At 48.8% G+C, this 18,986-nt stretch overlaps 1 long non-coding RNA gene across 1 annotated transcript in view; it reads right to left on the reverse strand.

Annotated features, from left to right (window-relative positions):
• Positions 1-6,346: 6,346 nt before the first annotated feature.
• LOC140620885 (uncharacterized) overlaps positions 6,347-18,986 on the reverse strand; it is a 39,800-nt gene continuing 27,160 nt past the window's right edge. The window contains exons 2-5 of the long non-coding RNA XR_012020613.1: positions 17,747-17,797; positions 17,554-17,644; positions 15,497-15,695; positions 6,347-14,257 (exon numbers count right to left, since the gene is read on the reverse strand). This is a non-coding gene — a long non-coding RNA (uncharacterized lncRNA). The remainder of the gene's footprint in view (positions 14,258-15,496; positions 15,696-17,553; positions 17,645-17,746; positions 17,798-18,986) is intronic.

Here is an 18,986-nt window from a genome sequence, read left to right on the forward strand (position 1 = left end):
CTCCAGGCTGCCTGGCACACAGGCTCTGCCGCTGTGTGACCTCAGGCAAGTTGCTTAATTTTAGAGCTCCAGTTTTCTTATCTGTCAAATGGGGATGTTAATACCTGATTGGGTTGCCCGGGATGATTACCTCAGATCCTGCATGGCTTGCACTGGGCTGAGCCTTGTACACAAGACGTGCTTTAACAGGCTCACTGCTCTTGTTCATTTTGGTTGTTGTTGTGATCTCTCCTTATCTTGGGCGGCCCGAGTGGGAGACATGCTCATGGGGAGAGTGTGGCTGGTTCACCAGAGCGCCCCTGGCTCACACCTGGGGAGCCGCATCATCCACTGGGCGATGGGTGAGCCAGCTGGGTCGGTCAGCCTCATGGCTGAGGACCGGCAGCCCAGGTGTCAGTAGAGGCTGCATTCCAGCGACATTCCTCCTTGGCAGAAACTTCAAGACCAGAGGAAGATATTACTCAGACAGACTCAGAAGGCATTCCAGGATGTCAAATGCAAGGCTTATGATGCAGACAAGCTGATGATAATACGGAGCGCTACACACAAGAAGCCTGGACTGTTGCCTGGCTGCCCCGAGGCAGAGGGGGTGGTGGGGGGTGGGTGGCGAGATGGAGGCCGACCGTGACCCCACTCCATCCCAGGCCTTGCAGAAAGCCCCTGAAGACAGAATTCTGATCCTGCCAGCAAGAATAGGCCTCCTAAAGCTGTGATTTCTTCCTCCTGTTCCTCCGCCTCCCTCTTGTAAGGAAGTCACCGGGGGTGGGGGTTCGACTCAGCTGACCTTTCTGATTAGTGTTCTCTCCTGGGGAATGAGAGCTTCGGTGTTGTGATGGGCCGGTGGGCAGAGGCTGGTTCCTTCATCTGGGGACTTTCAGGGGCCCCTGTTGCAGACCTGACCCCGTGCTAGGTTTACCGTCCCCAGCTGGGAAGGACAGTTAGGTGAGTTCATAGTGCAAGGGGAGGGGGCAGGCATGTGAAAGCAGACGGAGTCCGTGGGTTGGCAGAGGAGCAACACGCCCATGAGTGCAGAGCCACCCCAAGCAGGTGGGAAGTGGTGGCTGGAGTGCAGGCCCGAGACTAGGACCTGGCACGGCAGGAGGTGTGGGCAAGCAACAGGGGAGCTAGATGCAAAAGCAAAAGGGGCATGTGGCTGCTGAACGTGGTGGTGAAGGGTAGCTGGCTGGAGCCGCAGGGGGAGACACAGCACAGCCAGGAAGACGAAGGAGGAAGAGGAAGGAGCTCAGAAAGAAGGGAAAGAGGAGGGAGGTGATGAATATGCCCTGAGCACCTCAGCCAGCCACCGTGCTAAGCAGTGTTCCTTTAATCCTGTAATGTTAGAGTCCCCCCCGCCCCCCCCCCCCCGTCCCAAACCAGAAAGTGAGGCCCAGACAGCATCTGTGACTCGCCCCAGTTCTTAGGCTGTGGGTCTCCAGCTGTTACCCTGGGCCCTGCTGTCTGCCTATCTTCAGGCCAACAGTCTTGTTGGAGGAGAGCCCCGTGCCTTTGCAGAGGGAGTGCAGCCTTGCAGAAACTCCCCTGTCGGGTGAGATGATGCAGGCCAACGCTGTCTCACATGACTTGTAGATATTTTCATGTATTTGTTTATTCTAACTCGGCCAAGAACTTCAAGGGAGCATCATTCCTGGAGGAGTTGTTCATCGATGTGTCACAGTTTAGCTACTGAGCCCATAGGCAGGAAGGAAACGGGCAGGTTCAGAGACCCAAACATCTGTGCCCTGTGTGTCTTGTAAAGTCGGGGAGCTGAGACTCCTGCAGCCCTGGGCTGGCACCCTTGGTTGCCCTTCATTTAAGGAGAGGGAAGGGCCAGCAGGAGGTCCATCCAAGGCGGCAAAGTGGTCCAGTAGCTCGGCCCTATAGCAGGACCAGTGGCTGTACCATATTCCCCGGCTCTTCTTGCGGCCCTGGGAGGAGTTGGCTGCCCGGTGCCGGCACTGCACCTGTGCCACCCCGGGGTATACCCCACAGAACCTATAGGTCGTTGTCCCCATGAGGATGAAGAACCAGGGGCGCAGAGCAAGTGCCACTTGCGGGGTGAGTTGAGAGCGTGTTACTCAGTGACTTCCTGGCCTGGCCCACGCCGCCAGCCGGGGAGGCGCTGACCTGGGATGCAGACAGGTCTCAGGAGCGCAGCGTGGTCGCCCTCCGGTCCTGAGAGCAGCACCTGTGCCTCTGATCCAAGCCTTTCCTTGCTTGAAGCCCAGTCCCTTTCTGGGGTTTCTTTGTTCCTCCTTCTTTCCCCCCCTTTTCTTTAGACCTTGGGGGTTGGGGGAGGAGAGCAAAGGTGGAGATGTGCTGTTTTGCACAACGGGCTCCTCTGCACGTCATCCAAACACCGAGTTCCGTTCACAGAGGAAGTGAGAGGTGTCCGATTCGGTCATGCAGAACGCAGCTGGGCTGCTTGAAACGAAACACAGTGGCTACTCTGAGGGAGGTGTTGTCCCTGGGCCGCTACGGGGTTGACTCACAGCAGACGCCACTCCCACGTCAAACATACTGGGCCATGGTCCCAGGGAGGTCAGCCCCTCACTCAGGTCACTTCCGACCCACTCCCTGGAATCACATGAAAGGGAGTAAAAAAGCAGCAGCAACCAGGAGGGCTGAGCAGGCCGAGTGAGAGGACAGCTGGCCATCGGGCAGCACCTGAGGCGGGGAGGGCCCCCTCGCTGGGTCATCTTCGCCCTGGTCACATCCAGGACCCAGGAGCCCACCTCAGTGGCGTGGCCTCCAAACACTTAGAACTTGGGGCCATTCTTAATAAAAAGAACACAAAATTCCGAGGACAAAGTTAAGTACGAAGGTGAATATTTATTTAGATGCGGGGGCGGGGATCACAGTAGATTGCTGACACCCCACAGATTCAGATCCGTTTCCTCAGACACCTCCTTAGCCAGGTTACTAGAAATGCAGACTTAGAAACACTTCCTGTTTGTAACCCGCGCCCCTTCCCTGCTTGGAAGCTTCCAGCCTCTCCCTGCTCGGAGGGCCCCGGAAGCCAGTGTCTTGTCAACTTTACAGTAAGTGACCTCCGGTGAGACCTCAGAGTCAACAGGCTGACAAGCGTGCGAGCTGCGGGCACACCGACGCCACCCAGGACTGGTGTTCCTGACCGCCTTCGGGGTCCTGGTCTCCTGGGAGAACTGGATCCATAGCTCTGGATCCTCCCCAGAAAAATGCATAATACTCATATCCACTGAGGTTTACGTACCACTCCAAGGATTCTTGGGCCCCCTGAAAGCTTACCTGTGGGTCCCAGGTGAGGATGCCCTGACCTGGGGCAATGCATCCGTTTCACAGATGAGGCAACACCCAGAGCGGGGAGGGACTTGCTCAAGGTCGCACACGGTCAGCGGGGAGCAGAGCCGGGACTCGGACCCAGCCCCTGGCTCCCCCCACCAACCTCCTGCACTGTAACAGCTGCCCTCCAGCCTGGACAGAATGGGGTCTCCAGGGGGCATGGGGACCCCAAGCTAGGGCCCTTCGGCGTGTCCTTCTCCTGTCTTCTGTATCTATCCTGGATGTCTATTTTTGCTCAGCGTAGTTCAGAGAGGGCAGAAATGATGGCACGTAAACAAACATGGACCAGGGGGCGGGGAGGGCTGCGGGGTCTGGTTTAAATGCAACGAGAAATATAAAGTTGAGCCAGAGAGAAACCAGTAAGTAAACGACGTTTGAATCTCGGGAGAGAGAACTGGTGCTGCTCTGTGCGGCGCCGGGACACCGAGCCCTGGGGAAGTCCCAGCAGACGTCCCATCACACTGGGCCCTGCCTGAGCCCCCTCCTGTTCCAGAGCCACTCTCTCCGCCTTGTACCCAACCTGGGTCCTTGGTGGCCTTCCGGGGCCCTAAGCCTGTGCTCTGCAGGTGCGGTTTCTGCAGCCTGTGCAGCTGCCCTCTCCCTGGGCCTCAGCCGCCCACTCACCGCCACACGCCACACCGCTAGGCAGCCTGACACTTCCTCTGAGCCCCCAGCTAACCCGGGGCTCCTGGCACCTCCCCCCTCGGCACCTTTTCGTCTCTTCCAGAGCTTACAGTGTCTTTATCTGCTTCGGGGCGGTGCCCCCCAAGTAGCCCTGAGGCTCCCAGTGCCCTGGCGCTGGGCAGGGTGAATGGAGGCTCTCGGTGACCACGTGCTGGTTTCGATGAATGGTGGCATCTGCCAGTTTGCACCGGGCACCTGGGCACGGGGCACCTGGTGCAAAGGCCCATGGGCCAGCTCATTCCTGAGATCCCGGCCAGGACTGCGGGCAGCTGGGAGCCTGAGTGGAGAACAGGAGTGGGCGCCAGTACGTGAACGGTGCCCAGCCCCTCTGAGCGCAGGCCCCGGCCACGCAGAGGCGCACAGGGCTGAGATGCCAGCCAGGCACGTGCCTACGTGGGTGCTGGCGCTCTGCCTTCCTCAAGAGCCCACCTCTCTGAACTCTGAGGGTCCCCCGACCCCCAACCAGCCAGCTCACCAGCAGATGTGCCAGGGACGGCCAGGGGACCGAGGTGGATGCGTCCCCTGAGGGCTGCCCCCCTCCAGGAATGACTAAGAAACTCAGCAACGGTTTTCTCTCCTGCCTTCTGGGCTCACCTCCAGATGATGGAGCTATCCTGAGAGGGCAGCCTGTTATTCATACTCAAGTGTTTTCCATCTCTTTCCATTTTGTTTGGGGTGGAGTGTATGCTTTTTTTTTCTTTCTTTTTCAACTTGACACCCACGACTCTATGACTGATGCTGTGTGTGATACGTCCAAGGGCCGGGAGCCTGGATCAATTCTTCTTTCTTCTTCTCAGTATCAGGCTGTAAGGGTGAGGAGGGGAGGGATTCGTGCGACAGAGAAGCACTGGGGTACAAGCTGGCCTTCTCCCAGGCTTGCTGCCTGGGGAGTAATGGTTGTGGGTGAAGGTGGCTGGTACTGACTCTACACAGCTTCTCTTCCCACTCCCATCTCTCCATCGACTGGGGTGGAGGGCAGGTGGCCAGAGACCAGGGCATCACCTCTGCAGATGGGTACCTGCCCTACTGTCCACCTTTCTTGCTCTTAAACATATCCCAACAGAGCAGCCCTCTCCTTCCCCCAATCTTGGATGATATCATCAGTATGAAGTTTTGTATCTCACTTTCTTGTACCAATTACCTTTGCAAGTGGATGAGAAACCAGCCACAAGGGATATTTAGGCCACGGAGCAAAGCTGATTGGTGAAGATGGGCCAGAGCACAATCCTGGAGCTAGCTGACTTGCCTTCATTCTCCAGTTAATCACGATGCAGCTTTGAGTAGAGTCCCGCAGCCTCAGTGGACATAAGACATCCTCATGGCCAAGATGACTAGTCTCTGGGCATCATGACAGGGCCCCAGGCCCCCTCCCTTCCTTACTCAGCTGGTGACTCTGTCTTTGATCACTGCATCATGGCTTTAGCACTTTGTCTCTGTTCCGGAAAAGCCTTTACATTTGCTATGTCATAGCTTCCCTGACCTCCCAAGGCCAGTGCATCAAAAGAGAGTCACCATGCTCCAAACAGTGGTTCTGCTCCCAGGTGAGTAGCAGGGTGTGTGGGGCTGTCAGGAAAATGGTAGGAAATGCCTGAGCAGAAAGAAACAGTGGGCTCTTATTACAGCATCTAGCACCAGGCCTACATCACAGTAGGGCTCTGTACACTTTTGTTAGATGAATTAAGGAATGCTCAGGATCCCAAAGGGTGTGAGAAGCACTAGGAGGTGGTTCTACACACAGCCTCTGGCAGGTACAACCTGGCATTGAACAGTGGCTCTGCTGCTTGCTAGCTGTGCATGCTTGGGCATGCTATTTGATCCCTCTGGCCCTACTTCCTCATCTATAAAAGGGGGATGTGATGATGATGATGATGATGATGATGATGATGACGACGACGACAATAATAACTGTTGGTATGTGTAAAGCAGTTAAAATACTACCTTGCACATAATAGGTACCACATAAGTGTTTGCTATTGTTATTAAGACCAGAAATACAGCCATTCCAAGGAAATGAATATTAGTTTTAACCAGAAGCTGTGGATTTCCTTATCTTATAGGCTCCTCCCATACACATGAAACCATATATTGCAGGGGTCAGCAAGCTTTTTCTGTAAAGGCTCAAACATTATTTCAGACTTTGCAGGTCATACAATTTATGCCACAACTATTCAATTTCACTATTGTAGCATGGAAACAGCCAGAGACAGTATGTAAATGAATGAGCAAGGCTGTGTTCTAATAAAACTTTATTTACAAAAATAGGACATGGGCCAGATTTAACCCACAGATCACAATTTGACAACTCCCAATCTATTGGGGTTCTATAATTTTACAAGATTCTGCTTGAATGCTACCTCCTCTGAGAAAACTGCCCTAGATCTCTGCTATGAGATTTCACTTTCCTTTCCCTGAATTTCCAAAATATTGGTTCTGGAGGGAACTTAGTATCATCGGAAGGAATATATGTAAGATGGCCAGCAGCTGAGGGTTTGGCACATATAAGTGCCTAGCCATTTAGAAAATTGCAGCCATTCTTGTTTTATTAATATTGATGACATGTCAGTTAATTTACTTAGGACGTATTTATAGAAGAACTATTCTCAAGTCTAGGGATGTAGACAGTTTTAAGGCTCTTGGTTTGAGGTATCAAATTACATTCCAGAAAAAGCATCTGCAAAGACACTCAGCCTTGCCCAATCCTATGTAGTAACTACCCTCTCTGGGCTCTGATGGCCACCTACATCAATAGACAAGAGTTTTACAAGTACCTGTTATGGGACCAGGTTTAAGCTTTGAAAAGCTTGCAGTCTACTTGGGCCAACCAAATTGCATACATGAAACAGGACAAATAATAAAATATGGAATTCATTAAATCAGTAATTATCTATTGGGCATCTATTATGTGCCAGCTACTGCCCTAGATAATGAATGTTATTCAGCGGTGAACAATACAGAACCAGTCCTTGCCCTCAGAAGGTCAGAACTGAGTTGTAGTTCATTTCTATAATGGAATTTAGAGAGATAAGGGACCCATAGGGACCAAGTGGATGGGGGGTGCTTCAAGAAGAAAGGTGACTCAGAAATAGACCCCTAAAAAGGAACAGGGACTAGAGGACAAGGAGTGGGTGGGCATGGAGGTTTGTGCCCCACTGCCCTCATGGCTTATGGATGGCAGAAGCGGAAAATGTCTCAGGAGGCTCCATTGTGGAAGAATGGAACAGCCATGAGCACTGGCCTGGCAAGGGAGGTCAATTTTTTTTTCTTTAGAAAACTAGAGATTCATAAAATTTTCCAAACAGGGAAAGGTGTTTAGGAAGAGTGGAAGGGTCTGGGTGGGTTAAGCCTGCAGCCAGAAGGCCAGCCATGCTTGGTGCTATAAATCTCATCCTGTTTCATTGTTTTTTTGGAAAAGATTGTTTATTTATTATTACTCCCCCAAGCAGGGGGAGTAGTAGGCAGAAGGAGAGGGAGAAGCAGGCTTCCAGCCAAGCAAGGAGCCCGATGTGGGGCTCAACCCCAGTACCCCAGACAGATACTTAACCAACTGAGCCACCCGAGGGCCCCAAATCTCATCCTGTTTCAGAAGCCAGATATGGTAGCATAACTTGGTGGCAGCACTCACACTACTTGACACATGGATTCCACCCACCATCTCCTTTAAATGCCCAACACCAAATCCTTAACCAGCTCCAGGCTTCCTTACATGGTTGCCATTGCTTCCTAGGGCTCTGGGATGAATGGATCCTAGTTTCCCCAGTCCTGGGAAGCATTAACTTGGTGTTTTATTATTAACTGCCATAAGTGTCCTTGAACCAGTGACTCTTTCAAGGATTTCTTCTGTTCCACTATGATGTGTTCCCCAGGGGAGGGAAAATACTTGATGACTGACCAATTCTATGTCCCCTTTGGTGATGAATATGCCTCCCTGATCAGGATAGGGGTGCAGAGGAGTAGGAGACCTCCTCACATTTCCTGCCTGACCATACTGGTGTATTCTAATCAGTAGTGGCAAAGACTAGAGGAGAGAAAAGAGCACAAGGCACTATGGAGAGACCCCTGTGTATGCAGAGAACACCTCTTCCGACCCAACTGTCTTAGTTCAGGTAATAACAAATTACCTTAGACTGGGTGGCTTAAAAAACACACATTTATTTCTCACAGTTTAGAGGCTCAAAACTCAGAACCAGATGCCAGCATGGTCAGGTTCTGGTGAAAACTGTCTTCCAGGCTACAGACAGCCAACTTCTCCCTGTATCCTCCCATGGTGGAAAGAGAGTGAGCTAGCTCTTTGGGGTCTCTTGTATAAGGACACCAATCTTATTCATGAGGGCTCCACTCTCATGAACTAATTACTTCATGAAAGCCCCACCTCCTAAAACCATCACCCTGGGGATTAGGATTTCAACATCTGAATTTCAGTGGTGGGGGAAACACAAACACACAATCCTTTAACACCAACCATGAGGCCAGCTCCTGTGCCCAGTGGGTGGAAGTAAGAGGTTGGCTCATTTAGGGTATACACAGAACAAAGAAAGAGCCATTTCTCTCATCTCCTTCCATTCCTGTAAGTTGGACCTCACAATGCACTCCCTGTCTAGACAGGCATGAGGACTGTCCAAGGACACAGGCAAGCCCACCGAGGAAGCTGCCACCTGGTGACCCATGCCCTCCGGGGCTTTCATGGGCTTCAGTGCAGGGGGAAAGAGTGACATTCACTGATGCTGAGCTCAGGGCCCTAGGTGAGTCATCAGGGTTAGAGGGGCTTAAGATCCATCCTGGGACAGACACCCTCATGGTGCAGACAGGGCTAGTGCAGGGCCACCAGTGAGGGGTTGCGGCAAGAGTAGGCTCAGCACCTCGATCTCTGCACCCAGAATAGGGTCCTTCCCCCACTATATCAGGCCTCCAAAAGGTGGTCTGTCCTTCTTGAAGGTGACTTGCATCCATGGAAATTGGTTTCAATTTCCTATTACTTGGTACTTCCCTCTTTTATTTAAAAATAGCGAAGTTCCTGAATGGGTCAGAAAATCAATAGATCCATTTAAACCTCAAACAAAAACAATTCAGGTTAAACCACAGACATGTAGAAAAACTTTTCCTGGGAAGATTGCTCACCCTATATCACTAAAGATAAGTGCTGCCGAAGGCCAGATTTGAGATAGAAAAAAGAGAAACCAAGGAATATATCACTAAATGGCTTTTATTTCAAGAGGGAATGGAGGGAGGAGTCTAAACAGAGTGGGGAAGGTGAGGAAAGCTTACCAGAAGGAGCGCAAGAGGGGACTTTTGGGGCTCAAGTGAAAGAGCCCAAGGGAGGGGAGAAACCCTTCTCTGCCTACACTTGGTGGGCTGCTGGGAAACGCTCTGGCTGCTGGGTCCCCACTCTGAGGGGACGTCAGGAAGCCTGGTGCATTCACAGAGGCTGGAATTTATGAATGAACCAGACTCCACATGGTACCATCATATGCTCGTGCTATGCTCCCTTGAACCCTGCGTCCCTGCAGTCCTCCCCCTGAAACTCTCCTCCCTGCCGGTTCAGTCTAAGTCTGATGCCTTAACCATCTTCTCATTTACTCACTCACTCACGCACTGATCAACATGTAAGAGCACTCTGATTGTGCTCCGTTGGGGCTGGAGATAAACTAGGAAAACGACAAACTGAGTAACCACCCTCCCTGAGCTTGCATTTGGGAGGTGGTCAAGGTTGGGAGGTGTTTGTGGGGAGGGAGGAAAGAGGACAGGTAACTATTGCAAGACCATTCAGGTAAATGCTGTGAAGCAAGAGTACAGGGTATTTTGAGCATGTGACAGGATCCGTCCTAATTGGGGGGAGTCAGGAAGGGCTTTCTTGAGCAAGTGCCCTTTCAGCGGAGCTCTGGAGGAGTATGAATTAATTAGGAGGAGGCTGGAGGGCTTGGCAGGAAGATGGGTCAAAATGTGGACTCAGAGACGGGTGGCTTCTCTGGGGACAGAAAAGCCAGACTTGGAGAGTGGGACCCAGTGTGGCTCAGTGAAGCGGTAGAGGTACACACTCAGGACTGAGGCATTCCTCGATGTTTATTGTTTGCTTCAGAGAGAAGAAGGAGAGAGAGAATTAAGGTGATAAAAATGAAAGGGTTAATGTGTTACCTACTAGCTGAAGGTCAGTCAGATAAGGTGTAATGAAGCAGTCTGTGAAAGGCAATAGGGAGGAGTAGGGACTGTGGAAAACAAAAGGCTTTTATACATACATCCATATATACACATATACCGGACCCGAAGGCATTTAAATTTAAAATATGTTAAAACCTGTTACTGACCACACAAAGCAAAGTCTGAGGGCTACCACGGTTGTGGGTACTGGATTACAGAGGAATGCATTGCCTGGGAATAAGGACTGCGGAGGAAGGAGCTGGGCACTGCTTGGCCAAGAGACAGAAAAGAGCCAAGCAAGCCCCTCTGGTCCTGCTTCCGCCATGTGGCCATCAGAGGGGCTGCTCTGCACCCATGCTCTTGGTGGCTCCCTCCGGCTTGCCTCCTGGGGCTCACCTATCCCGGGGCCCCCCACTCTCTCCAAAAGCAGAGCCGAGGGCAGGATAGTACCACGGATTTACATGAATGGTGAGTGACTGGGCAGCAATCTGTAGCTCAGCAGCACCTGCCCATGGGTCGTGAGCGCTGTGCTCCCCTGTGCGCAGTGAGGCCAGCCAGCTCCCAGAACATGAAGACTGGAGGGTGAGGTAGAGTAGGAAAAAGAAACAGACGACACAGAAAGGAGTCAAAACAGATGTACACCCTAAGAAAAGATTAGAGAACTGACATGCTTATCGGTTATTTCAGGGTTAAACTCCTAGCCCAGATTTGGGTCATTTGCATCTCATAATTGGCTCTTTCAAAACTTGAAGGTAGGGGAGCTTATTTGGCAACCTCCTCAACTTTCCCTTTGTGACAGCAAAAGCGTGGATGAGCTTATCTAAAATGTAATCACGTTCGATCAAAAAACAATTATTGGTTTTTTCCTCCTCTCTGCTCTGATTTAAATGACCTTGCACGTATTGGGGGGGTTTCTGCACTTAATCTCTTCTTAGCTGTGCAGAGGGAGGATGCTCAGCCTTTGTGTGTTTGCTTTCCCTGCAACTCCGATTAAGAACTACATTCATTTTGCCAGGCCTTTGTGAGGTAAACCTCTTTGCATGATAGGAGGAAGAGCTATCTCAGAAAAAGAGAAACACTTTCAATATGCAAACATTTCTCTTGCCACATACGTGCATCTAATATTCTACCACCACCTAAAACAAAATGTGGAGATATTCCCTGAAGGAAACTCAGCTGAGACAGAATTTTGAAACGACAGGCTCACAAGAACAGGAAGTCCCTAAATGCAGTGAGAATTTGTGGCTTCTTGATGGCCCACTGTCCATTTCACTTAATGCCAGAATAGCACTGGGTTTATGTTCAGATGTCTACTCTTCTTCTCTCAGTCCAGAGGATTCTAGCAGAGTTGACTTTGCCTTGAGTTCCAAAAAAGGTATTACATCTGGGCTGAGACAGCCAGAGAATTATATTCTCTGGGTAGTTCAGAAATGCCTACCTGACTGACAACTCCAATTAGGGTCAAGAAGACTTAACTTGGGACAGGTTTCAGCTACTAGGGAAGAAGATTCTTTCCCTTTCCTGCTGTACCAAAGCCTGAGGAGACATGCTGTGGCCATCTTGTCCCCACAACAAGAAGACTTATGAAAGCCAATACATCAGAAGACAGAGCTAAGTAAAGAAATCCAAGCGTTGTGACATCACTTGAGCATTTGAATCTCACAGTGCCTGAAGCCAGCCTACCCCATGGACTTCTACACAAGACAGTACATTTCTAGTCCTTCCCCCCTTCCCCGCCAGGGTCTGAATTAGGTGTTCTCAGACTTCCAGGTATCATCTATCCAAACATAAAGGTATATGGCTGGTTGTAGTAGATGATTCCAGTCAAATCTGCCCCATTACTTTAGTCACACTTTATTGTTGCCGTATAATGTTTTCAACTTCTTAAAGCATCTTAAAAAAAAAAAAAGAGATTTTATTTATTTATGTATGAGAGACACAGAGAAAGAGACAGAGACATAGGAAGAGGGAGAAGCAGGCTCCCTGTGGGGAGGTTGATCCAGGACTCCATCCCAGGACCCCGGGATCACGACCTGAGCCAAAGGCAGACACTCAACCACTGAGCCACCCAGGTGTCCCCTTCTTAAAGCATCTCAACCAACATGTTATTGCATTTCACCATTCTTATGGGCATCTTCCCATGTCACCTCCATGTGATAAGTGGCTCTCCCAAGATGACCCTGCTACTACACAGAAGAGCCCCAATTTCCCAGCAGGCCCACAGAAGGCTCCTCTCAGCTCACATCCTCTTTTCTTGAAAGAAAAAGTTAAACATTCTTCTAACTACCCAAGGAAACTCAGTCTTGGGAAAGATGATTAAGCAGGGAGATTCTTTTTCACTGCAGCCTATTAGACAAAAACCAGGAAAAAAAGATCCCAAGTGTCCAGCCATTAGCACCTCTTTATACTGGAGTACTATGAACCCTTTAACCAGGCAGATCTAAATGTCCAGCTGCCAAGAAATACAGGTGAAAAGGCAAACTGTGTGTGTAGTACACTATTATGAGGTTTTAAAAAAGGTGTGGATGGGGAGGCAGATGAGGAGCCTATTTTGGAGGCGCTGAAAAACATAAAGAGTGGGGCTATAGGAACCTGACCCTGGAAAGGAAAAGAGGTGGCTGGAGATTTTCTGGAGAGAAAGGTAGGTTCCTGGTACTTTGCATTCACTCAAATGTCTTAACATTTTCACTGTGTGGCTTACATCTGGGCTACATATACGGAGGCCAGGGCCAGGATGGCCTCATTCTCTAATGCTCCTAGGATTAACCTGATTTTGGACAATACATATATATGGCTTGAAATTATAGTGGGAACAGAGGAATGAAGGATGTAAGTAGCTAAGAATCTCATGGGCCCTACACCATCCCCATGCCCCTGAGGAGGAGGCACCAGGAAGGCAGGGTCCACAGCAGGGAACAGCAGCAGGAGCTGGGGAAACACTTTGGAGGCACAGGTACCCAGCCGATGAGAAGCAGGAAAGACCTCTGACTCAACTGAACAAGCACCTATGATTCAAGAACCAGCAAGCTGAATGTTCTCAACAGCAGTGACAGGAACCATGGCAATTCCCCGGGGGGAGCCCAGGACTCCTCTTACTGGAGACCCTATCAGGGACCCTCTCTCACCCTCCAAAAGATCTGGGCACCAAGCAGGCACAGCTCTGCAGACTAACTCCAGCATTAGGAAGTCACCAAATTTATCGGAGTGTCTGACCCCAGAGTGTCTGGCCCTGGATGGAGGATGGAGGATTACAGTCTGTGAGCTTCACTGACGTCATCGTTTGAAGCTGTGGCGTGATGGTCTTTGCTGCTGCTAACTATTCCACAGGGTAAACAGCATGTCATCCATTTATCCAGTTGGCTACTGGTGGTCGTTTGTCCTGTTTTCACTTCCAGACCATCACAAATCTTGCTGCTTTCGTCACTGGGCTTGTGCACGTGTTGTCAGCAGCTAGGACTGGGACTTGGAGTGGAATTGCTGTTCACAAGTCCGGCGTTTTGTGTTTGGCTTCAGTGGATGCTGCCAAACAGTGTTCCAAAGGCTTTGGATAGTGTACTCTCCCACGAGAGAGCTCCGGCTGCTCAGCATCCTCAACAACAGTTGGAATTAGGAGTCTTCTTAGTTTTTGTCCATCTAAAATTTTACCCCTATTAATAATCTGAAGCTTCTATTGATAGTGAGGTTGTGGGCACTCCTCACACGTTCCCTAGGCATTAGGATTTCTCATGTGAAGTGTTCGCTTTTTCACCCATTTTTACTTGAATTGATTCTTTAAGCCCCCTTAATCATTAATGTGCTGCAAACATTTCCCCCCATTATGTGGCTTGATTTTTCATTCTTTGTGTGTCTTGGTTTTGATATTGTGTATGTCATTGTTTCTTAATTGATCTGTAGGTGATGGACCACCTTTTTTCCCCATTTCTATCAGTGGCCGATTGATAGGTTCTAAGATAAGATGATTAACATAGAGTAAAATTTAAAAAAAAAGAAAAATACTAATTGTCAAAGAAATCTTGCTGAGATCTTCCGTGGCTTTGATTTTTAATACTTTTTTAGGTTTTCTTCAGGTGAAGCACCTGTATTGAGCCAGACACATTCAGACACTCGACAGATGCTTTCGAATCTAAAACGGAGAGGATAAGGATAAAGACATCATGTTGGCCTGGAATGCTGGAAATGGTGCATGACAGAAAAGAATATTGAGCTTCCAGACATGAAAAGGAGGAACACCAGAAAACCAGTACAATGACAAAATGTCCTCAAGCACAAAAGTCTGAAAACAATCAGATTAAGAATAGAATACATTCTACCCTAGCATATTTCTTGCCATATGAATGGCCTAGCAGAATCAAAAACAGGGAACACAGTGATCTTACTCATTTATATGCCATTACCCAGAATGCTCTATGGGCTTATCATTTTGAGGAAGAACTGCTAATGTCAGAGTTTGGAAACGAAAGCAAATTAATTTCAGATATGACAAAGGTGTGTGTGTGTGTGTGTGTGTTAGAGATCTGAGGATGCACTGAGTCAGTAAGTGTGTTTACATGTCGAATGTGTGTTGAGTGTGTGCGTGTGTGTGTGTGCAACTGCAGATATGTCCACAGTATGAATGTGTGTGGCAAAGACACCAGAAGGATAAAAACACACCTGCTTTAGGTCACCCGTGTTGCATCAGGAAACAAAAAGGCTGCTTCCAGAGTCTCATTTCCTTTGTGTAACATGCAGCTTGGACAAATGAAACAACGGACCAGCTACTATTTATTTGGAAGGGATTACTTTGAGCAGACGGGAGAAGCAGAGAGGACACGGGGCCACTGTCTGTCCTCAGCCTTCATGGTAATCACATGGTTTGTAGCTTCTTAGTCATCTCTTTCTTCACAGGGACTTACAGCCCACTTTTGCTCCCTTTCAAGTGAAACACTAAACCTTAATTATCCAGAGAGAATCACAGGATAGGGACACAATTCACCAGAAAGTGTGTGGGTAGGGGGAGGGGCAATGACAACAAATTAACCATTAAGAAATCGGCTTGTGGACTCTCATTCAGGTGCCTACATGACGGATATAATCTAGACCCTCAGCAGGCTGAAAGCTCTTCGAGGCCTGTGTCCCTACCCAGCTCCCTGCTCCTCTTTGTCACCCTTGGCACTAATGAGATTTTAACAATAACAGGGATAATAGCTAACACTGAGCACCTTCTCCATGCCAGTCGCTGGGCAGAAGCTTCACTTGAGTTGATGACGCACCACATGCCTTGGCCCCTGCAGACCTTTGCCCTCTCAGCTCATACTCCTCCCTCTATGCTCCAGCCATACCAGCCCTTGTGTTCTGCTATAGAACCCATTGAGCTTGTACCCACCTCAGAGCTTTTGGATTTTCAGTTCCCTCAGCTCAGAGGCTTCTCTCTCCAGCTCTCAGCAGGGTCAACTTTGTCAAATGCGGCCAAAAGACCGGCTAAGTTCAGAATAGAACGGTAATAGCTGGACCGGAGCAATGCAGACATTCTTGGTCATCTTGCCAGGTGTGGTCACGGTGGCTTTGGGACAGCAGAAACCCAACTGCAGAGCACAGAGGAGACCACATAGAGTGAATGAGCAGAGACGGTGATGACAAAAATGCTGCCGGGAATGGAGGCAGAAAAATAAAGTAATGGCAGGAGAGAGAGATGTGGGGTCAAGGAGGGTTTTTAAAAAATATTTTATTTATTTATGATAGACAGAGAGAGAGAGAGAGAGAGAGAGAGGCAGAGGGAGAGACAGGCTTCATGCCGGGAGCCCGATGCGGGACTCGATCCTGGGTCTCCAGGATCCCGCCCTGGGCCAAAGACAGGCACTAAACCGCTGAGCCACCCAGGGATCCCCAAGGAGGGTTTTTGTTTGTTTGCTTGTTTCCTTTTTAAGGCAAGAGATAAGAGAGCATGTCTCTATGCAGGTGGAAATGGCATGACCCTTTGGCACGGGACTAATTTCTGGGAAGAGACGTTTCGGAGAAGAGCAAAGTGAAAACAGGGTCTCATAGGAAAGTCATAGATTGCCAGGCAATATTGAGTTTGCTCAATAAATTTAATGCTTGCAAAATCCTACAGGGTAGATATTACTATTTTTCTTATTTTGTAGATGAGAAATCTAAAGGCCAGAGATGTAAAGGAACTTATCTGAGATCGCAGGCAGGTGGAGGAACTAGCTAGGGTTTGAAATGAGATGCTGATTCCTGGTTAATCACAGGATCCAAGTGCAAGATTACAAAGGGTGAAAAGTCAGAGAAAAGCTCAAGGGTTTCCGGAGATATATCTATTATTATTATTTTTTTATTTTTTTTTATTTTTGATAGTCACATAGAGAGAGAGAGAGAGGCAGAGACACAGGCAGAGGGAGAAGCAGGCTCCATGCACTGGGAGCCCGACGTGGGATTCGATCCCGGGTCTCCAGGATCGCGCCCTGGGCCAAAGGCGGTGCCAAACCGCTGAGCCACCCAGGGATCCCCCAGAGATATATCTAAAACCCAAGGCTTGCAATTCAAGTGCTGGAGAAATGGAACAGCTCTAGTAGCTTACAAATTCGGAAATTTTGAAGATTTTTATTCAGTTTCCAATAAACATTCTGTTGGCAATGTTCTATTTTGACACTTGGGTGTTTGCTTGGCACCACATTTCTGTTTTGTGTGCTTTTCTGTTTGTGTGTTACATTGCATAACAAAAAGTATAGATGTAAGCCTGAGCTGCCTTGTTGATGGTAGATAACATGTGACCATCTCCCCTTGAAATGTGGCACAACTTAGCAATTAAACAACCTAACTGGTCATCAGAACCACCTGAGAAAACTTCTCAACTGAAGATACCCATTCAAGATCAGGGACTCAGAATTCCCCGGCACACGGCCCGGAACATGTATCATCGGAAAGCTCCCTGTGACTGTAATGCTCCCCTGTGTTTGGGAACTGCTGGCCTCAAGCACACTAGTTCAGTTAAAATCAATGTTTTTTGCCATGTTGTTTCCTATGGTCTTTGGAGATGCTTAAAATATGCTGCTGCCAATTGGCTGGTCAACTCAACAGTGTCCTGTGTTCTCTCCTGCCCTGTACCCTAAACTTGCCCCTACCCTTTACTTTCTGATTGTTCCTCTGCTTCATACCATGAAAATAAGAAAATATATGCAAATACACTGGGTTATAAGAAATATCCTTTAACTGAAACACTAAGTGATCCTAAAACTGATCTTGTCTCCTCTCTCATTAGCACTCCTCTCCCTTGACATCTCCCTTGACACCTCCAACCTCCTGCGGAAAGAAAGACTCCACACCACTCTGAGAAAAGAGCTTTATAGGGAAGTTGAAGCTACAGGTGGTGGTACATACACACATGTGGGAATCAACCAGTTTCCTGACTGAACTAAACCTAGCAGCAGATAGATGGCACACCTGCTAAGAAGTCCACAAAGGCACACTGGTCAGGGAAGGAGTAGTTCTCCACACTCATTTTCAATCCAGAGCCAGTTGACTGTGGCTGCTTCTGGAAGGGAAGGGCAGAAATGCTCAGAAGGGGTTCGATGTTTTAGGAGAAGGTTTAGAGCTGAAGAGGCACAAGCCAGGAGGGTTCATAATCAAGACTCACAGAGGCCTAAAGGAGCCAGTTCTGGGAGTATCACTTTCCTCATTCTCCAACCTAGAAGGAACACAGTCAAAATATAGTTCAAAACAAAAACAAAAACAAAAAACCCCAACAACAACAACAAAAAAAAACCCACAGTTGCAGTTGCCACCCTTCCCCAAAAAGAAAGAAGTAAAATAGCTCGAGACTTGCTTTGCAATTTCAATCTCAGGAATGCATAAGAAGTAGCAGTCACTGCCTTCAGAGCAAAGATGCTCTATTAAAACTTGACTCATCCTTGGCAGTTTATTGTGTCCCCCCCACCCCCACTCTCCTTCCTTGTGACACAGAGGAGTGAGGTGAGTAATCCTCTACGCAGTGAGAGAAAAATAGAACCCCAAATGCCTTCCATTATGCTAAAGGCCTGTGTCACCAGCTGTGGCAGCAGGGGGTGTGGTCATCATCCATTACAGGGGAACAGTCAGATCTTCTGACTCCTTCTCTCCAGGGCTATTTGTGGTTCTCAAAGTGCAACGAGCAGGGACTAAAAACTGATAAGCACAGAGAAGTCTAAAAGCCCTGCTGGGGGTCTTATGAGAGCCACAGTGGTCAAGAGCCTTTACATGCAGGAGTCCATATGGCCACTTAATAGGAAAACAGTTGGATCCACTTTCTGCTACCTAACACTTCCCTGCCCCTTCCCCACAGGCATAAGAACTACCTTTTCCCCCAGAGTAAAAATAGCTATATTTACCGAGTGCCTGTTACATTCCAGGCATTGAGCGAAGCATTTTCCATGGTGTATGCAAGCCAATTTTTGTGTGCATGTGTGTGCACACACGTGTCCCTGCATCGACATACACACACACCCATGTATGTGTACTAATAGAATCTTCTTTCACAGATAAGGAAACTAAATCACAGGAAATTTTCATAACTGGCCCTAGAGTCACCTGGTTAATGCAGGACACAGGCCCAGGTGAGCATTCTACACAAACACAAACACAGATCATTATATGATCTGCTTGGCTAAGTGCTGTTATTTGAACAATGAACAAGAGACATAGAGGAAAAATTTTGTGTTTCTCCATTTATTTGCTTCCCAATAAATAGACTGAAAATAGACTCCGCAGGTCTTATCCCAACGATTGGAATACTGATCAATAACCCAAGATGTCCTGAAAGCATTTTTTGTTACGAAAGGCCTTCTAAAAGGAGGAAATGGGGATGTGGTCATTGCCAGAGCTAGAGGCTTGCTAATAAA

This window comes from Canis lupus, chromosome 29 (assembly GCF_048164855.1).
Source record: "Canis lupus baileyi chromosome 29, mCanLup2.hap1, whole genome shotgun sequence".
Taxonomy (NCBI): domain Eukaryota; kingdom Metazoa; phylum Chordata; class Mammalia; order Carnivora; family Canidae; genus Canis; species Canis lupus.